This window comes from Cornus florida, unplaced genomic scaffold, assembly GCF_030987335.1.
Source record: "Cornus florida cultivar Cherokee Brave unplaced genomic scaffold, ASM3098733v1 CherokeeBrave_3.0.0_Hap2_Chr03, whole genome shotgun sequence".
Taxonomy (NCBI): domain Eukaryota; kingdom Viridiplantae; phylum Streptophyta; class Magnoliopsida; order Cornales; family Cornaceae; genus Cornus; species Cornus florida.
In genome coordinates this window covers 43,107,050-43,125,203 of record NW_026775573.1, presented here as the reverse complement: position 1 = coordinate 43,125,203, position 18,154 = coordinate 43,107,050, and the positions used below count along the sequence as shown (strand labels likewise).

General features: G+C 39.2%; 1 long non-coding RNA gene across 1 annotated transcript in view; it reads right to left on the bottom strand.

The window, feature by feature from the left end:
* Positions 1 to 1,141: 1,141 nt before the first annotated feature.
* LOC132300379 (uncharacterized) overlaps positions 1,142 to 18,154 on the bottom strand; it is a 48,146-nt gene continuing 31,133 nt past the window's right edge. The window contains exons 3-5 of the long non-coding RNA XR_009480410.1: positions 4,226 to 4,295; positions 3,525 to 3,956; positions 1,142 to 2,067 (exon numbers count right to left, since the gene is read on the bottom strand). This is a non-coding gene — a long non-coding RNA (uncharacterized LOC132300379). The remainder of the gene's footprint in view (positions 2,068 to 3,524; positions 3,957 to 4,225; positions 4,296 to 18,154) is intronic.

Genomic DNA, 18,154 nt, shown 5'->3' with positions numbered 1-18,154 from the left:
TAGCTCAGCTAGTCCAAGAAAACAAACTGAGGTTCACAGCTCCTCAGTCGATGAAACAACCCTTAGAGCAAAGGGAGAAGAGCAAGCACTGCGCTTATCATAGGGATTACGGGCATACAACCAACGATTGCAGATCCCTAAGGCGACAAGTGGAGAACATGATAGCCAAGGGCGAGCAAAAGGACTACCTCTCACCAAACGAACCAGTAAGGCTGAGGGAAACCAAACTTTGGAAAGTCAAGGGAACCCAAGTGAAAATAATCCATGTGATACATGGGAGGTCAGAAGATGATCAGGAATCAGAGAAGGTATACCGATCCAAGCTAAGGACTGCCCACAAGTTAAGGAGATTGTCCTTGGTAAATACTATCACTTCAGGTAGTATCAGTATTGGGTTCGGTAATGGAGATTTATCTAGAGTTTAGCTCCCTGATTGGTATGACAATTATACATCAACTTTTGTAATAGCACAAATTATTGTAAAATAGGGCTATTGGTTGGGTAAGTCGAATCACTGGGACTGCTAGTTTATGGCAACCTAGGTGTCTAAAATCATTTTTAGAATGATGAAGGGGTATTGAGATTTGTTGGTTTGTCACTAAAGTTATGGATTAAAAAATGCATAAAACACAAATGCTAGGAAGTAAAGAGGCAAAGACAATTAAATAGGGGACTAGGGAAGTGAATCTACGCTAAACCCTAAATACATGCTAGATCAAGACTAAATTGGGGATTGACAATAAATAACTGATGGTCAAGAATTATATAGCAACACATGATTGGCCTATAATCATCAAGAAGTTCATTAAATCCAAACAAGAATGATCCATCAAAAGTTTATACATTTGAACTACCTAAACTAGGGTGTAGTATCAAATATACTATCTTAAGCAAAAGATCATCAAGCCATTGATCAAATGATAAAGCACATGAAGCTGGGAATCAAGTATAAACCATCAAAGGGAATTCCTAAGCAATGGACTATCAACTTTCTCTATCAACATACCTTGAAAACCATTCATAATCTTATTTCCATTGTCACTATGAATATGCAAGCATTATGATTAATATAAGAAACCATCTAAGACAAGATAATTAACTTACAATAATCATTTATAAACATTAGAATTCATTACAAGAAGGAATATGTTCTAGATTATGAAAAGACCAAAAGTTATACATTATTATCCCCAAAATAGAGCCTAATCTAGAACATGATTACAAGGGAAAGCTTCATCACCTCCCTAGAGAAGGATTTAGTTACCCATAAGAGCAAGGAATGAAGGAGAAGAAGGAAATCCACCCTCCATTTTCGTGCTCAAGCAAGCTAGAACTCCAAAGCCTCAAGACTCACTCTTTTTCTCCCTAGAACTTAGCCAAAAATGTGTGTATCTTCATACAAGCTTCCTCCTCTCTTTTGTAGACAAGATGTCTACCAAACCCCCCAAAAACCGAGGTTCATGCTCCCCAAAAGAACATTTCCAACCACCCCATAAAGGAGGGAAACCAATTGAAAGGTTTAAGGAGCCAAGTGGGTCTGCCATGTTCCTACAAGCGCTCGTAAGTGGAGCTACGAGCGCTCGTAGTTGCCTTAGGGAAAATTCTTCTTATTCGAGACTATGGACGAGCACTCAAAAAAGGAGTTATGAGCGCTCGTAGCTGCTTAAATTCATACTGCCTTGATTTGGAGCGCTCGAAGCTGAAATAAGAGCACTCGAAATGCCTTAAACCATTTTGCCTTGATTTGGAGCGCTCGTAGGTGTTACGAGTGCTCGTGAGACACGGAATAACACACTTGGATGCCGGACGAGCGCTCGTAGGTGGTGCTACGAGCCCTCGAAGATGCCTCAAATTGCATCTTCTGCTCCTTCTGCTTTAGACTTCTTCTTTTTGGAATTGGTACTGGCCCATTGAGAATCATATGCCCTCTTTTTCATCGTAAAAGGCTTCATGGACCTCCTTTAGTAGATTCTTCTCAGAAATCTCCAGATGCAACAACCCAGAATGGCTTGATCTTTACAAAAAGCTTCAAAAACTTCCATCTTATTTCCAATTTGGAAGAGAAACCTGAAAATACATAGAAACACAGAACTTAGAGAAAAACTATACAATTTAACCACTAATGGACCTAACTAATGCAAATAAGGGCGCCTGAATATGCAATATTTGGCGCTTATCACACCCCCAAACTTATATTTTGCTAGTCCCATAGTAAAAACCAAAATGAAACACTCAATGAAATGACAACTAATGGAATGCTTCCCAAAAATATCAACCATGGTGAAATAGATTACATGCATAGCTCAAATATAACTTGAAACAGATAGAAGATAGGAGACGGGATCTTTAGGCAGACTACCTTGCATATATGAAGCCTTGATACAAAAATAAATGGTTAAATATATTTCAACATCCATGCAACAACATCACAGTCTATATAAATAACTCAATTGCTATCTCTGGAATAAAAATCAACTCTAACTTCAGTGAAAGTGAACCGGATTTCCCAACATGTGGCTTTAACCTTTTCTTTCCAATTTCAAGACACAAGTCTTCACATCATTGAATTCCCTTTTAAATGAAGTCACTAAGGCATGAATTTATTTACAATACAACTTTTGCTGCTTGCTGAAAATTTATTATAACTCAAGATGATACATATTATGCTTGTGTAATGCCGAAGTCCCTTAAGCTTTCTAACCAACTCATGTAGCAAGTGTTAGGCCAACAACTTCCAAACCAGATGGCTTTAGGGTGTTAAGTGTAGAGACACTCCTAGGGCTTAATAACTTAAGTTGGAAAGGTTACGAACTCCAACGGACTATGTTTATTATTTTTTTTAATGATCGTGCAATGTCTAAGTTTTTTAAGCTTTCTAAACAACTCACATAACAAGCGTTAGGCCAACAACTCCCAAACCAGATGGCTTTAGGGTGTTAAGTGTAGAGACACTCCTAGGGCTTAAGAACTTAAGTTGAAAAGGTTACAAACTCAAACCGGTCATTGTCATTAATAGCTTTGTTTTTTTTTTTTTTTTTTTTTTTTTTTGAACTTACATGCCAAAGATATTCGTCCATTAGGTTCATTAATTCAAATCAACTAAGTCAAGGTCAAGGTCAATCAAGTTGCATGCCTCACAGTTAAGTTTCCAGTGTGCATCTGTGCAATGTGAAGCATAAAAGAGTATAAAATCCAACGAGAATCTAATTGAAACATTTATACAGACTAATTCGAATTCACGTGATCTTTTCAAATTTTTCTTTATTTTCAAAACTTAACAATTGCTTCTATACACAAGGTATTAAACATATGCTGCATCTCCAACAAGCTTCAAGATTACATTATCATTGCTTTACAAAAAATGATTTTATTACTTTATATGAACCAAGCTAAATTATGCAACCAAAAATGTAGTACCAAAAATGCAATATTGCACCCCCAAACTTGAATGGCACATTGTCCGCAATGTGGGAAGACAACGAACGGTTACTAAAAATTAGAGAGGGTAACAAGAACAAAAATACCAAGAATAGGAGGAAATTGCATGGTGATGTGACAAAATGCTCCGGTGCAAAGTCCAAGAAAAACAGGCCCCCAAACTTGAAATGTATAACCTGCAAAGGGAAGGCTGGGAGAAATAGATGGAAAAAGATACAAAAGACAGAAATAACAATGAAATATGCAATACAGATAAACAGTTAGGAAGAAAATAAAAATAGGAATTTCCATTGAAAATCAGGTTGACATGTTTACAATAGGGAATGAAACGCCAAAATGGTCAACCGAATAAGGTAGAGCAAAGTTCCACAAAACATCATAAAAAGATCCTAGAAATAAGAAGAACCACAAAATGCAGAACATAGAACAGAGACCAGAACATGGCAAGCGAGCTAAGGGTGAGGATGTGATACCTCCGGATTTTCGAATGTGGGTTGGCCAGGACCATACCTGATTACCTGAGGATATCAAACCAATTAGTAATAAATGAACACAGAATACAAATAAGGAAACAGGAATAAATAAAAATTTGTTGAAAAGAAACTAGAATGATAATCCAAATACTGAAACCTCATAATAAAATTAAATTAATAAAGAATTATTCTGAGACATCCAAAATCTCCATTTCTAATACAACTTGGGAATCCATCTAGTAGACCCCTACAAACTCCAACACTAAAATCATCAACTGAAGAACCCCACTGCTAAAACATGAAAAAGCTCTTACATCGTCGGAAGAATGAGAAGCCGTCTCTGCTCAGCATGAACAAGATCTAAGACCTGGAACCGTCCATTACCTGAAAAATAATAGTGGGTCAGGCCCAAGAACAAGTTCTATTCCAACTACAATCCAAACAGAGATCCAATACGCAGATACATCCTTGATGTCTCAACCATATCTATATAGTCCGTAATAGATAAATATATATCCACACTACAGGACTCTCACTGAATTATGTACAGGGTCTCAACCTGAATAGAAGACAATATGCAATACGCACCTAAGAGGGCATGACTGCCTAAGCCTAACAGGGTATACCTCAACCAACATAGCTAGCTACGCATCCTACTGCATATACGCACCCTAACCGTCGACTATGAGACTCAAGCTCAGATCACGGTACCATAATTTATATATATAAATTCCATCCAAACCAACGCAGTGCCGCTCAATAGTTTGTTGCCATGACACAACATAAAATTAGGATTTAAGTGTTTTAGTTAAATCCCTATCCATTTTACTACAGAAAATATAAACAACCATCCGTTATGTCATTCAACTGTTTTAGTTGACATGACACGCATCCATGTAGGAGTTAACTGTTTTAGTTAATCCATTTCGTATGTATGAAGGGGTAGGACTTAGCTTTTTGATCTAATCCATCCCTAATATGTCACCGTCCCATACAGGTATATATAATGCAAATGATCCACAAATGATGCAACATTTTATATAGTACATCAAACACATCCATATAATCCAAATAGATAATAAACAGAATCTAAACAGTTCATCATCTATAATCCAGAATCCATCCACGTAACTAACAAGACAAGGTCTAACAGTTCATCAAGTTAATTATCCAGTATCCATCCAAGTAACTGATGAGACAAGATATAATAAATTCATCAATTCAAAGTCTAGTATATATCCACGTAACTAACAGAATGTAATTTACCTATTCTGTAATTAAAACTAGACCAACATCCATGTAAATTGACAGAAATTATATAATTAACTCTTCAATTCAATCCAGGAAAAACATAATGGAATCGAATATGTATAAGGTCCTACTATGCATCCAAAACAACCTTTAAAATCCTACTCCAGTTATTTAGGTTGCAAAACCAATGTAAGCAGTTAAATACTTTACAACCGTCAACCGTGAGAAACATTTGCTTAAAACTTCCATACGGTGAATATTATTAACATATAGAGATAAATTATGCATTGTGGGTTCAATTTTAGCATAATCTAATGTTTGGGATCCATGGTACAATCCATTGAATTCCTAGACCCAGTTGAACCAATTAAATCCACTCTATCCGTTACATCTGTGAACAGCATGCGACTTGTTTTAAATTTTACATGTCGTTTTAAGAAAACAATAGCATAACTAATTTGTTGCATACTAGGGCATTAGAACCTCATGAATTAATATTTAAAAACCTCTCCCCACTCCAACACAGTTTAGAAAACCAAAATTGGACCCAAACAGTGCCTGAAAGTTCCCAAAACTGTTCCGGATTGCAACCAAACGAAGACTAACCAATTGAGCCTGCTCTAAAAAAATTGAGCAGGCTCTAAAACACCTTAGAGCCAGCTCCCTTGCCCTTGGAGCCGGCTCAATGAAGGGGGGAGCTAGCTCCCAACTTCCTGGAGCAGGCTCTCTCTTTCCTTGAGAGCCCAGTACCCTTCCAGCTTCGTTTTCGATCATCCACTCCGTCTCCGGTTCGTTCCTACCCTTCTATTCTTCCTTAAAATTGGTCTTAATAGTTTAATAAACATCCAATATCAATCCCAAGTCCTTAGCTTTCACAGTAAGAATTAATACAATGATTTAAATCAACACCAAATTTGTTTACTTTGAAACAGACAACGAAGAACAGATTTTCAAGTATATTTTTTTTCAGACAATATGCACATATACAGATGATCCAATTAACATATACCAATCATATAAGATTCAATAAATATTCAATTACAATCCTAGAGATCATCTAACGATGCACAGAACATAGGCAAAGGGAGAGAGACAGAATAGAACTTACCTCTGTAGTTTTGGTTTGAAACCTTTAACCGTCCTCTGTCCTGACTTTCCGGCGACCTCTCGACTGTCGTCTACTCCTTTGTTGCCCCAAGTTCAACCCACGAGCAACACCTTTTCTTCCTCTCCTTGGTTCAACCTTGGTTCTTGGCCGAAACCCTAATTCTCCTTCTCTCTATTTTCTCTCAAAAACTCACTGTTCGTGAAATAGAGTTCTACCACCCTCATATCCAGATCTATTAGATTGGCTAGAAGTTTGTATTTCTACCCAATCTTATGACCATACTTTCACAAATCCTAACGTACATAGCGTTACTACCCATGTCATCAACATAATTGTTGGTTGATCACATACTTGTGTTCCCAACCAATCCATACTCCCAATCTGGACTAATTAACAAAAATGAAACACGAAAGAACAAAACTGAAACACATAACAATCAAAGATGAAACACGTAATACACACAATACACAAAACAACCAAAATATAACTCCACTTAAGACATATTCCATTCCAGAGAAGAAAACCTCCTTTGAACTCAAGTTCGCAAAAGTTCATTCCAAAGTTTCATTGGTAATTATCCAACCTTGAAACTTATCCATTAACCGTAGCTTAACTGCACAATCGTTTGCTTAAACAAATATCCAAAGGCTTAACCCTCTCCTCCTAATATGCGGAATGTAAACCATCTATCATGGCTTTATAAACCAAGTTAGAATGTCACAACCTAATCCCCATACTCTCCGAATTGTGTTATAAAATCATGTCTTTGTTCTGGTAAGAATTCTATCCGATTCCCAAACTCCTAAAGAGTACTTCGCAAATAACTCCCAGAGAGATGTTACGAAACATTAACTATATATAGATTGGTTCACACCAACTCCACTGGTACCATTCACTATACTATTGGTGAATGTGAGCACCTTCGTACGATCCTTTATCTTTAAGCTTCAATATCCCCTTTCTTGGAGACGCTGATATCTCCTCCTTTAGGATCTTCTTCAGAATCCTACTCTTCGCTTACCTCCTTTTTGAGAACAACTGAAGTTGTGTTGGCCCTGTTATGCGCTGACCTAACACCTACACCTTAATCAGTTCTTAGCGTATACTTCCCAAGCAATGCCAACCTCAAAACTACCTTATTTCCCAAGTTCTATTTCTGCCAAAGAACTCGACAACGTACTCCTTCACGCCGTTGGGTCCGTATCGCTTTCGCCGTGAACCCCATCCTCCTCCTAGTGTCAACCATTCTGTTTCCACATAATTCAATTGACATCAACTCCTCCTAACGAACTGCAAATAGAGTACAACGAATCCTAACATGGCTCTAAGTTTTAAGAGACGCAACGCGGAAGTCTTATAACGAAAACACTCCTAAGGACAATAGAACCTGGAGTGCTCTGATACCAACTATGATACACCCGGATTTCCGGATACAGGTTAGCCAAGCCAACACCCGATTACCCGAGGATATCAAACTAATTAGCAATAAACGAAAACAGAATACAAATAAGGGAATAGGAATAAATAAAAATTTGCTGAAAAGAAACTAGAATGATAATCCAAATACTGAAACCTCATAGTAAAATTAAATTAATAAAGAATTATTCTGATACATCCAAATTCTCCATTTCTAATACAACTTGGGAATCCATCTGGTGGACCCTTACAAACTCCAACACTGAAATCATCAGCTGAAGAAATCCACTGCTAAAACATGAAGAAGCTTCTACGTCGTCGGAAGAATGAGAAGCCGTCTCTGCTCAGCATGACCAAGATCTAAGACCTGGAACCATCCGTTACTTGAAAAATAATAATGGGTCAGGCCCACGAACAAGTTCTATCCTAACTACAATCCAAACAGACACCCGATACGCAGATACATTCTAGATGTCTCAACCATATCTATATAGTCCGTAATAGATAAATATATATCCACACTACAGGACTCTCACTGAACTATGCTGAGGGTCTCAACCTGAATAGAAGGCAACATGTAATACGCACCCGAATAAGCATGACTACCTAAGCCTAACAAGGTATACCTCAACCAACATAGCTAGCTACGCATCCTACTGCATAAACACACCCTAACCGTCGACTATGAGACTCAAGCTCAGATCACGGTACCATAATTTATATATGTAAATTCCATCCAAACCAACGTAGTGCCGCTCAACAGTTTGTTGCCATGACACAACATAAAATTAGGATTTAAGTGTTTTAGTTAAATCCCTATCCATTTTACTACAAAAAATATAAACAACCATCCGTTATGTCGTTCAACTATTTTAGTTGACAGGACACGCATCCATGTAGGAGTTAACTGTTTTAGTTAATCCATTCCGTATGTATGAAGGGGTAGGACTTAGCTTTTTGATCTAATCCATCCCTGATATGTCACTGTCCCATACCGGTACACATAATGCAAATGATCCATAAATGATGCAACATTTTATATAGTACATCAAACACATCCATATAATCCAAATAGATAATAAACAGAATCTAAACAGTTCATCATCTATAATCCAGAATCCATCCACGTAACTAACAAGACAAGGTCTAACAGTTCATCAAGTTAATTATCCAGTATCCATCCAAGTAATTGATGAGACAAGATATACTAAATTTATCAATTCAAAGTCTAATATATATCCACGTAACTAACAAAATGTAATTTATCTATTCTGTAATTAAAACTAGACCAACATCCATGTAAATTGACAGAAATTATATAACTAACTCTTCAATTCAATCCAGGAAAAACATAATGGAATCCAATATGTATAAGGTCCAACTATGCATCCAAAACAACCTTTAAAATCCTACTCCAGTTATTTAGGTTGCAAAACCAATGTAAGCAACTAAATACTTTACAACCGTCAACCGTGTGCGACATTTGTTTAAAACTTCCACACGGTGAATATTATTAACATATAGAGATAAATTATGCATTGTGGGTTCAATTTTAGCATAATCTAATGTTTGGGATCCATGGTACAATCCATTGAATTCCTAGACCCAGTTGAAACAATTAAATCCTCTCTATCCGTTACATCCGTGAACAACATGCGACTTGTTTTAAATTTTACATGTCGTTTTAAGAAAACATTAGCATAACTAATTTGTTGCATACAAGGGCATTAGAACCTCATGAATTAATATTTAAAAACCTCTCACCACTCCAACACAGTTTAGAAAACCAAATTTGGACCTAAACAGTACCCGAAAGTGCCCAAAACTGTTCCGGATTGCAACCAAACGAAGACTAACCGATTGAGCCTGCTCTAAAAAAATTGAGCAGGCTCTAAAACACCTTAAAGCCAGCTCCCTTGCCCTTAGAGCCGGCTCAATGAAGGGGGGAGCCGGCTCAATGAAATAGGGAACCAGCTCCCAATTTCCTAGAGCCGACTCTCTCCTTCCTTGAGAGCCCAGTACCCTTCCAGCTTCGTTTCCGATCATCCACTCCGTCTCTGGTCCGTTCCTACCCTTTTATTCTTCCTTAAAATTGGTCTTAACAGTTTAATAAACATCCAATATCAATCCCAAGTCCTTAGCTTACACAGTAAGAATTAATACAGTGATTTAAATCAACACCAAATTTGTTTACTTTGAAAAAAACAACGAAGAACAGAGTTTCAAGTATATTTTTTTCAGACAATATGCACATATACAAATGATCTAATTAACATACACCAAGCATATAAGATTCAATTAATATTCAATTACAATCCTAGAGATCATCTAACGATGCACAGAACACAGGCAAAGGGAAAGAGACAGAATAGAACTTGCTTCTGTAGTTTTGGTTTGAAACCTTTAACCGTGCTCTGTCTAGACTTTCCGGCGACCTCTAGACTGTCGTCTACTCCTTTGTTGCCCTAGGTTCAACCCACGAGCAACACCTCTTCTTCCTCTCCTTGGTTCAGCCTTGGTTCTTGGCTGAAACCCTAATTCTCCTTCTCTCTGTTTTCTCTCAAAAACTCACTGTTCGTGAACAAAGTTCTACCACCCTCATACAGACTTATAACAATATATATATAGGAAATACTAAAACCTAGGTACAATTGTAATTAGAGACAGAAACCCTAATTAACCCCAGTCGACCAAACCGTAATTCCTAAAAGAATATAACCCTAGGTTCACATTATAATCAATAACTCTAATTTAATCCAATTAATTCATTTAAAAAAAAACCAATAAACCAATAAACAGTTTAAAACAATTAAAACAAGTAATTCAATTAAAAGAAATAAAAATACACTTAAATAACATCATTAAACAAACCACACAATTTAAATACAATAATTAAAACAAATAATTTAAATACAATTTGACACCTAAGCACATAAAACAATTTAAAACAATTAAAACAAATAATTCAATTAAAAGAAATAAAAATACACTTAAATAACACCATTAAACAAACCACACAATTTAAATACAATAATTAAAGCAATTAATTTAAATAAAATAATTAATTTAAATACAATTTGACACCTAAGCACATAAAATAAAATTTGAAATTTCACTATTATCCTTTTGAAAACTAGGGGTATTACAGAGGAGGAAACGGGCAAGGAGTGCAGTCAGGAGGGAGCGAGTTTCACGCCTGTCTTCTTGAGCCACCCGACGCTACTCCACCGCAGTATGGCGGTCTTCTACAATAACCCGATGGTCTTCGGCGGCAGCAAGGTTGTCTTCCCGCACGTTCCTATTGTAGTCAGCGAGGGCGGTTTCAAAGGTGTCCAGCCGAGCATGGATACCAGCAAAGCTAGCCCGAAGAAAAGCATGGTCATGCAGAGGTGCAACAGGGGGCTCTTTTCGATCAAAATCTTCGGCCATTGGATCATCCTCTTAGATGGGAGGAGATGGTTCACGTGGAGGAATAGCAGCAGTTCCGAGTTGGTTGGGAGATGGCCGAGCACATTATTCCATCGCTTGATAGAAAAAGGCTAAATCTTTTTGCCCTTTGCTTCACGGGGAGGAATGATGAAGCCTTTGTGCTTCAGGAGCTTGGTGATGAAGAATGGGAATGGTAAAGCCCAGGTTTGGGCTTGTTGATGCCTTAGATTTATGCATTCGTCCCAAAATCTCATGAACTGGCTCCAAATCAACTTCGGAATAGAAATCCAAAAGCCTTGGTCCAGGGCATACAGAGCATTTAACATCAACCAGCAACGCTCAATGCTGTGTACCAAAGGGCACATATTATGCTTAAGAACTGAATCAAAAAACTAACTGCGGGGCCGATATGGGTCAGAAACATTGCAAATGGCGACAATAACTTGCTCCACAGTTAGATTATCAGCTTCCTCATACAATGGACGACCCTCATGATTCAAGAGATCATCAGGGCAGTCCAGAGGACAGCCGGATACAGCCATGATGTCAGCAAGAGTGAATGAATAGAGAGTGCCATCGATTGAAGTGGTGAGAGTATTAGGTGACTCTTCCGAGCAATTGAGATTTTGGTAAAAGAGGCGTACCACGCAGGGGTAGACAACCTTAGCAACCGGTTGACAAATACCCTGGAGGCGCCTGTTGGTTAATTCAGTAACAGCCCAAGAAGTTGTACAAAGAGCGACAAAGACACCCTCAAGTTGGAAGAGGAGTTCGTAGTTGAGCTCTTTGGTGAACCAAGGTGCCCATGGGTGCTCTCGGTCCATAGGAGGAGCATCCGCAGAGGGCCTAGGATGTCGAGAGGATTCCCCACGAGTCATTTGGAGACGGAGAAGTGGATGGGGACTTTCAACGAACACCTGGTGTATAGAAAGAAATAGAAAAGGTAAGAAGGGTATCTATGGAGGAGAAAACCCAATTTTTTTTGTTAAAATAGACTCTAGCCAAGCATCAACATCACTATCAATGTCTAATCCTCCAAAAAAAATCAATGCCCATACTCCTTGAAATGAAAAGAAAAAGAAAAGAAAGAAGAAGAAGGAAATAGTGCTTACCTTGGGATGAGAAGTAAAGGAATGCCCAGGAATGAGAAGGGAGGGTTGGAGGAGGTAAGTATTTATAGGAAAAGGGGAGGGAAAGAAGGACGAATGAGGAGGGGGAAGGTTATGGGAGTTAGGTGGATGGTGGGGGTTGGGGGGGAGGGGGGAAGGAATGAATTTGAAAAAAAAAATGAAAAAGTGGGAGAGAGGGAGTTGGTTTTAAGAGATAGGGAACAACACGAGCGCTTGTAGAGGTCATCACTAGCTCTCGTAAATGGGGCAGTGAGGTTTGGGAGAGTGAAGCTTTGATGCTAATGAGCGCTCGAAAATGAGACAGTGAGGTTTTTGGGTTTTTTGAGCGATCGAAGGTGACTTCACGAGCGCTCATGAGGCATTGGGATAGGCGAGGAGGTTATGGTTCAACGCACGAGCACTCGTAAAAGAGGTTACGAGCTCTTGAAAACTCAGAAGTGAACATTTGGGGACTTACGAGTGTTTGAAGGGAACTCACGAGCGCTCGTGACTACAGTGCAAAATTTTTCTGAGTCCTATGAGTACTTGGATTTCAATCTTTGCTGAACGGCATTGGCAACAAGGTCAGAGAGTGCCAAAGTAGAACTTAAGTGTTCTCATGAGTTTGGAAAACCTCGAAGCACGGGCGCATTAAAAATAGAAGCTCATGCGCAAGAGTGCCATTTCGAAGGTCCGAGAAAATTGCCGGATAGAGCTGAAAAACTTCCGAGAACGAAAGCAAAAGCTACAGAAGGCCTAAGAAAACCTAGTATGAACTTTTGGAACGCAATTTACAATATTTCCAGAGAAGGTCAAATTTTTGCTTTCCTTAGCACATTCCAGGAAAATTCAAGGCCCAGGCAATTAAAAATAGGGAAGCATGGAAGTGGAAAGAATTTCTTCCTTTGAGTGCTAAATTTAAAGTCGATAGCTAGACAAAGCAAGATCATGCATTAGTCCTCGTAAATTGGGTCCATCAGTAGGACTTTCTCAACTTTGCGAATAGGGACTATGCCGTCAACATAAGGCTTAAGCCGTTGGCCATTAACCTTAAACAGAGATCCATCGGTAGGATCTTGGAGTTCAACTGCACCATGAAGAAAGACAGATGTAATGACATAAGGACCATCCCACCGTGAATGGAGTTTACCAGGAAAGAGTCTCAATCTAGAATTGAAAAGCTAAACTTTTTGTCCATGGGCAAAAGACTTGTTGACAATGTGCTTTTCATGAAATGCTTTAGTCTTAGCCTTATAGATTTTGGCATTTTCATAAGCATCATTGCGAATTTCCTCAAGCTCATTAAGCTGCAATTTGCGATTAGAGTCGGCTTGTTTGAGATCGAAGTTGAGCCTTTTTATGGCCCAATAAGCATGGTGCTCTAATTCAACTGGGAGATGATAAGCTTTTCCAAAGACAAGCCGATATGGCGACATGCCAATGGGCGTCTTGTAAGCTGTCCGGTAAACCCAAAGCGCATCGTTTAGTCTTAATGACCAATCTTTGCGGTCCAGTTGAACCGTTTTTTCCAAGATATGCTTAATCCCCAATTAGATACTTCCACTTGACCACTCGTTTGAGGATGGTAAGGTGTGGCAACCTTATGAATGACAGAGTACTTGGAGGGGACGGATTTAAGGTAACGATTTCAGAAATGAGATCCATCGTCACTGATGATTTCTCAGGGCATACCAAAGCAACTAAAAATGTTGGATTGAATGAACTTGATCACGACTTTATGATCATTGGTTCTAGTAGCCTCTGCTTCAACCCATTTGGAAACATAATCCACCGCTACAAAGATATACTCATAGCCATAAGAAGATGGAAATGGTCCCATGAAGTCGATCCCCCACACATCAAAAATTTATATTATTAAGATGGGAGTGAGGGGCATCATGTCTCTCCGGGACATGGATCCGAGCCTTTGACAACGCTCACAAGATTTACAGAAATTGTAAGCATCCTGAAACAAGGAGGGCCAATAGAATCTGCTTTGAAGGACTTTGTCAGCAGTCTTTTTGGCACTAAAGTGGCCTCCACAAGCAAGAGTGTGGCAGAAATTTAGGAAACTTGTGGATTCGGTTTCAGGAATGCATCGCTGGATGATTTGATCCGGGTAATATTTGAACAACTCTGGATCTTTCCAAAATAAATATTTGACTTGGGAGAAGAACCGGTCTTTCTCTTGTTTGAACCAATTAGATGGAATTTTGTTATCGCTAGATAGTTGACAATATCCGCAAACCAAGGAAGACTTGAATTGGAAATATGAAAAAGTTGCGCATCCGGAAAGGAATCACGGACTGCAGCAAATTCAGAGGATTTCTCAATGAGTAAGCAAGATAGATGGTTTGCGACAACATTGTCGGTCCCTTTTTTGTCCTGAATTTTAATGTCAAACTCTTAGAGTAAGAGTATCCATCGAATTAGGCGAGGTTTGGTCTCTTTTTGAGCGAGCAAGTGCCTAAGGGCAGTATGATCCGAAAAGACAATGACCTTGGATCCAAGAAGGTAAGAGCGGAATTTATCCAAGGCATACACACAGTTAGCAATTCTTTCTCAGTGGTGTAATTTAACTGAGCATTAGAGAGAGTTTTGCTAGCGTAATAGATGACATGTGGAAGTTTATCTACACACTGGCCCAAAACCGCACCTAATGCAAAATCGGGTGCATCAAACATGATTTCAAATGGAAAAGACTAATTAGCCAGTTTCATGATTGGGGCGGATGAAAGAAGATTGTGAAGTTTCACGAAAGCTTCCATACAAGCCTCATCAAAATTGAACGGGACATCCTTGGCAAGAAGATTACACAAGGGCCAAGAGATTTTGCTAATATGATGAAGCAACGATAGAAACCGGCATGTCCAAGGAATGAATGGATTTGACGGACCGAGTGTGGAGGAGAGAGGTTGGAGATTAACTCAACTTTGGCTTTATCAACCTCAATTCCCCTTTTTGAAATGACATGTCCTAAAACAATGCCTTCTTGGACCATAAAGTGACTTTTCTCCCAACTTAGAATGAGATTGGTTTCCTTGCACCTTTGAAGTACAAAAGATAGATTGTGGAGACATGAGTCAAAGGAGGATCCAAAGACAGAAAAATCGTCCATGAACACCTCTAAGAATTTTTCAACCATATCAGAAAATATGGACATCATGTACCTTTGGAACGTAGCTGGTGCATTGCATAGCCCAAAAGGCATGCGTCTATAAGCAAAGGTTCCAAAGGGACATGTGAATGTGGTCTTCTCTTGATCTTGCGAATCAATTGTCACTTGGTTATAGCCGGAATAACCATCAAGGAAACAATAGAAGCTTTGGCCGGCTAACCTCTCTAGGATTTGATCAATGAATGGGAGTGGAAAATGATCCTTCCTAGTAGTAGAATTGAGTTTTCGGTAGTCAATGCACACACGCCACCCGGTGGTGGTTTGTTGTGGCACGAGCTCACCCGTTGAGTTTTCAATCACGGTAAGGCTGGATTTCTTGGGGACCACTTGAGTAGGGCTTACCCACTTACTATCAGAAATGGGGTAGATGATTCCCGCACCTAGTAATTTGATCACTTCTTTCATGACCACTTCTTTCATGTTGTAATTCAACCGGCACTGCACCTCTTTAAAAGGTTTACCGTCGTCCTCCAAATGAATGCGGTGCATACAAATAGAAGGATCGATTCCTTTCAAATCATCCATTGGCCAGCCAATAGCTTCTTTGTGCTATTGACGCACCGCTAAAAGGCTATTTTCTTAGTCTTTTAAAAGGTCTGATGCAATAATGACAGGAAGAGTTTGATTGACACCAAAAAACACATACTTGAGGTGGGCCAGGAGCGGTTTTAACTCAAGTTGTGGTGGAGATTTCAAGGAAGGGACTGGAGGAGTAATAGAGAGTTGGGGAAGTGGTTCTTTTGGCATTTTCTAAGGAGGAAAATCCATGATAGCGCCTATGTCAAGCAACGAATTCACTTCTTGGATGGCTTAGGCAATATCAAAGTTTGAGAGGTCAAAATAAGACATGCAAGTTTCCAAAGGATCTTTGTTTAGAATGAAGGGGATGAATTCTTCAACCACTTCATCGACCATATCAAAAAGGAAACAATCATCCTCTTCGTACGGATGTTGAATGGTATGGAAAATGTGGAGTTTGACTTGCATATTTCTAAAGGCGATATCCATCACCCTGGTTCGGCAATTAATTGAAGCATTAGCCGTGGCTAAGAATGGCCTACCAAGGATCACAGGAATGTGCTTCTTTGGGTCATGGACCGGTTCCGTGTCAAGAACCACAAAGTCTACCGGGAAGTAGAATTTGTCCACTTTGATGATGACATCTTCAATAATGCCCCGTGGATGCTTGACCGATCTGTCGGCAAGCTGTAAGACCACGGATGTTGGCTTTAAGTCTCCCAACCCAAGCTGTAAGTAAATTGAATATGGAATCAAATTTACACTAGCTCCTAAGTCAAGGAGGGCCCTTTCTATCTTGTTGTCGCCAATGACAGACGAGATAGTTGGGGCACCCGGATCCTTATACTTTGGAGGAGCACTGTGTTGAATGATTGCACTCACATTTTCAGTCAACCTTATCTTTTTTGGCAAATGATTTTTAGAATTGCGCTTTTGAGTGCACAAATCCTTGAGGAATTTTACATAGGGAGGGATTTGTTTGATAGCATCCAAGAGAGACAACTTGATCTTTACTTGCTTGAAGACTTCCCGCATGTCTTGAATTTTACAATTTTTGTTCCCAAAATGTGTTAACTCTTGGAGACGTTAAGGAAACGGAGCCTTAGGCTCATAAGAAGTCTCCACATTTGGGGCAACAAGCTTGGAATTTTCAGTATTAGACTTTGGGATTTCAGGAGTGAGATTTGGATTAGAAGATAAGAGATTTGGATTTTTGAGAGGTAGAACCTTGTCAGTGCTACTTCCATCAACCTTGTTATCCACCACTCGACCACTCCGAAGGGTAGTGATTGCTTGGACTTGTTCATGAGTTGGCCCACTCGGAGGAGGGGTTTGATCAATCACATGAATCCCTCTAGGATTCTCACATGTTGAGTGGTAAGCTTCCCCTTGTCTCTTTGAAGAAGTTGGTTCATTGAAGTGGCTATTTAGCCCACTTGATTTTCAAGTTTAGCGATAGACTGAGTATGAGAATGAACTATTTGGAGAGTGGGCTACAATGATGTCAAGAGTTGCTTATTGGATTGCATCATTTACTTGTTTAAAGATTCAATCATTTGCTTGTTTACAGCCAAAATCTCATCAGTTGGAAACGCAGGAGGTTGATTAGAGACATTTGGACTATAAGGGGGACGGTAACTTGACGAGGCCTGAAATTTTGGAATTGAGAAGGGGGCTGATTTTGATGCCCTTGATTCTGAAAGTTTGGATTGTAGGTATTGGAGTATGGATTATTTCCAGGCCTTGAGAACATTGCATTTGCTTGCTCTTGATTGGGATTAAGAAATTGTTCCGGTGTGGGATAATCTTCCGAGAGATGGAAATGACTAGTGCATGATGCAAACACAACACTTGCAGAATTTTGAGACAATAAAGGAGAAAGGTGTGGTGCCATCAATTGATAAAATTTGTGAGCTATGGCATCCACATGAGATGATTCTTCCAACATTGTTTTTGGTTGACAAGAGTTTGTGTTCTTAGCATTGGTTGAGCCTGGAGTCCTACGAGAATTATGTTGCAGTGAGTTTTCACTCAGATTCTCAAGTAGGGTCTATACCTCATCTGCACTTTTGGACATGAACATCCCTCCACATGATGAGTCAACCATAAATCTATGGGTATTTGTTAAACCAGCATAAAAGGCTTGCACCAATTGCCATTTTGGAATTAGGTGGTGCGGACATTTCCTAAGGAGATCTTGTAGTCTTTCCCAAGTCTCATGGAGTTGTTCCCC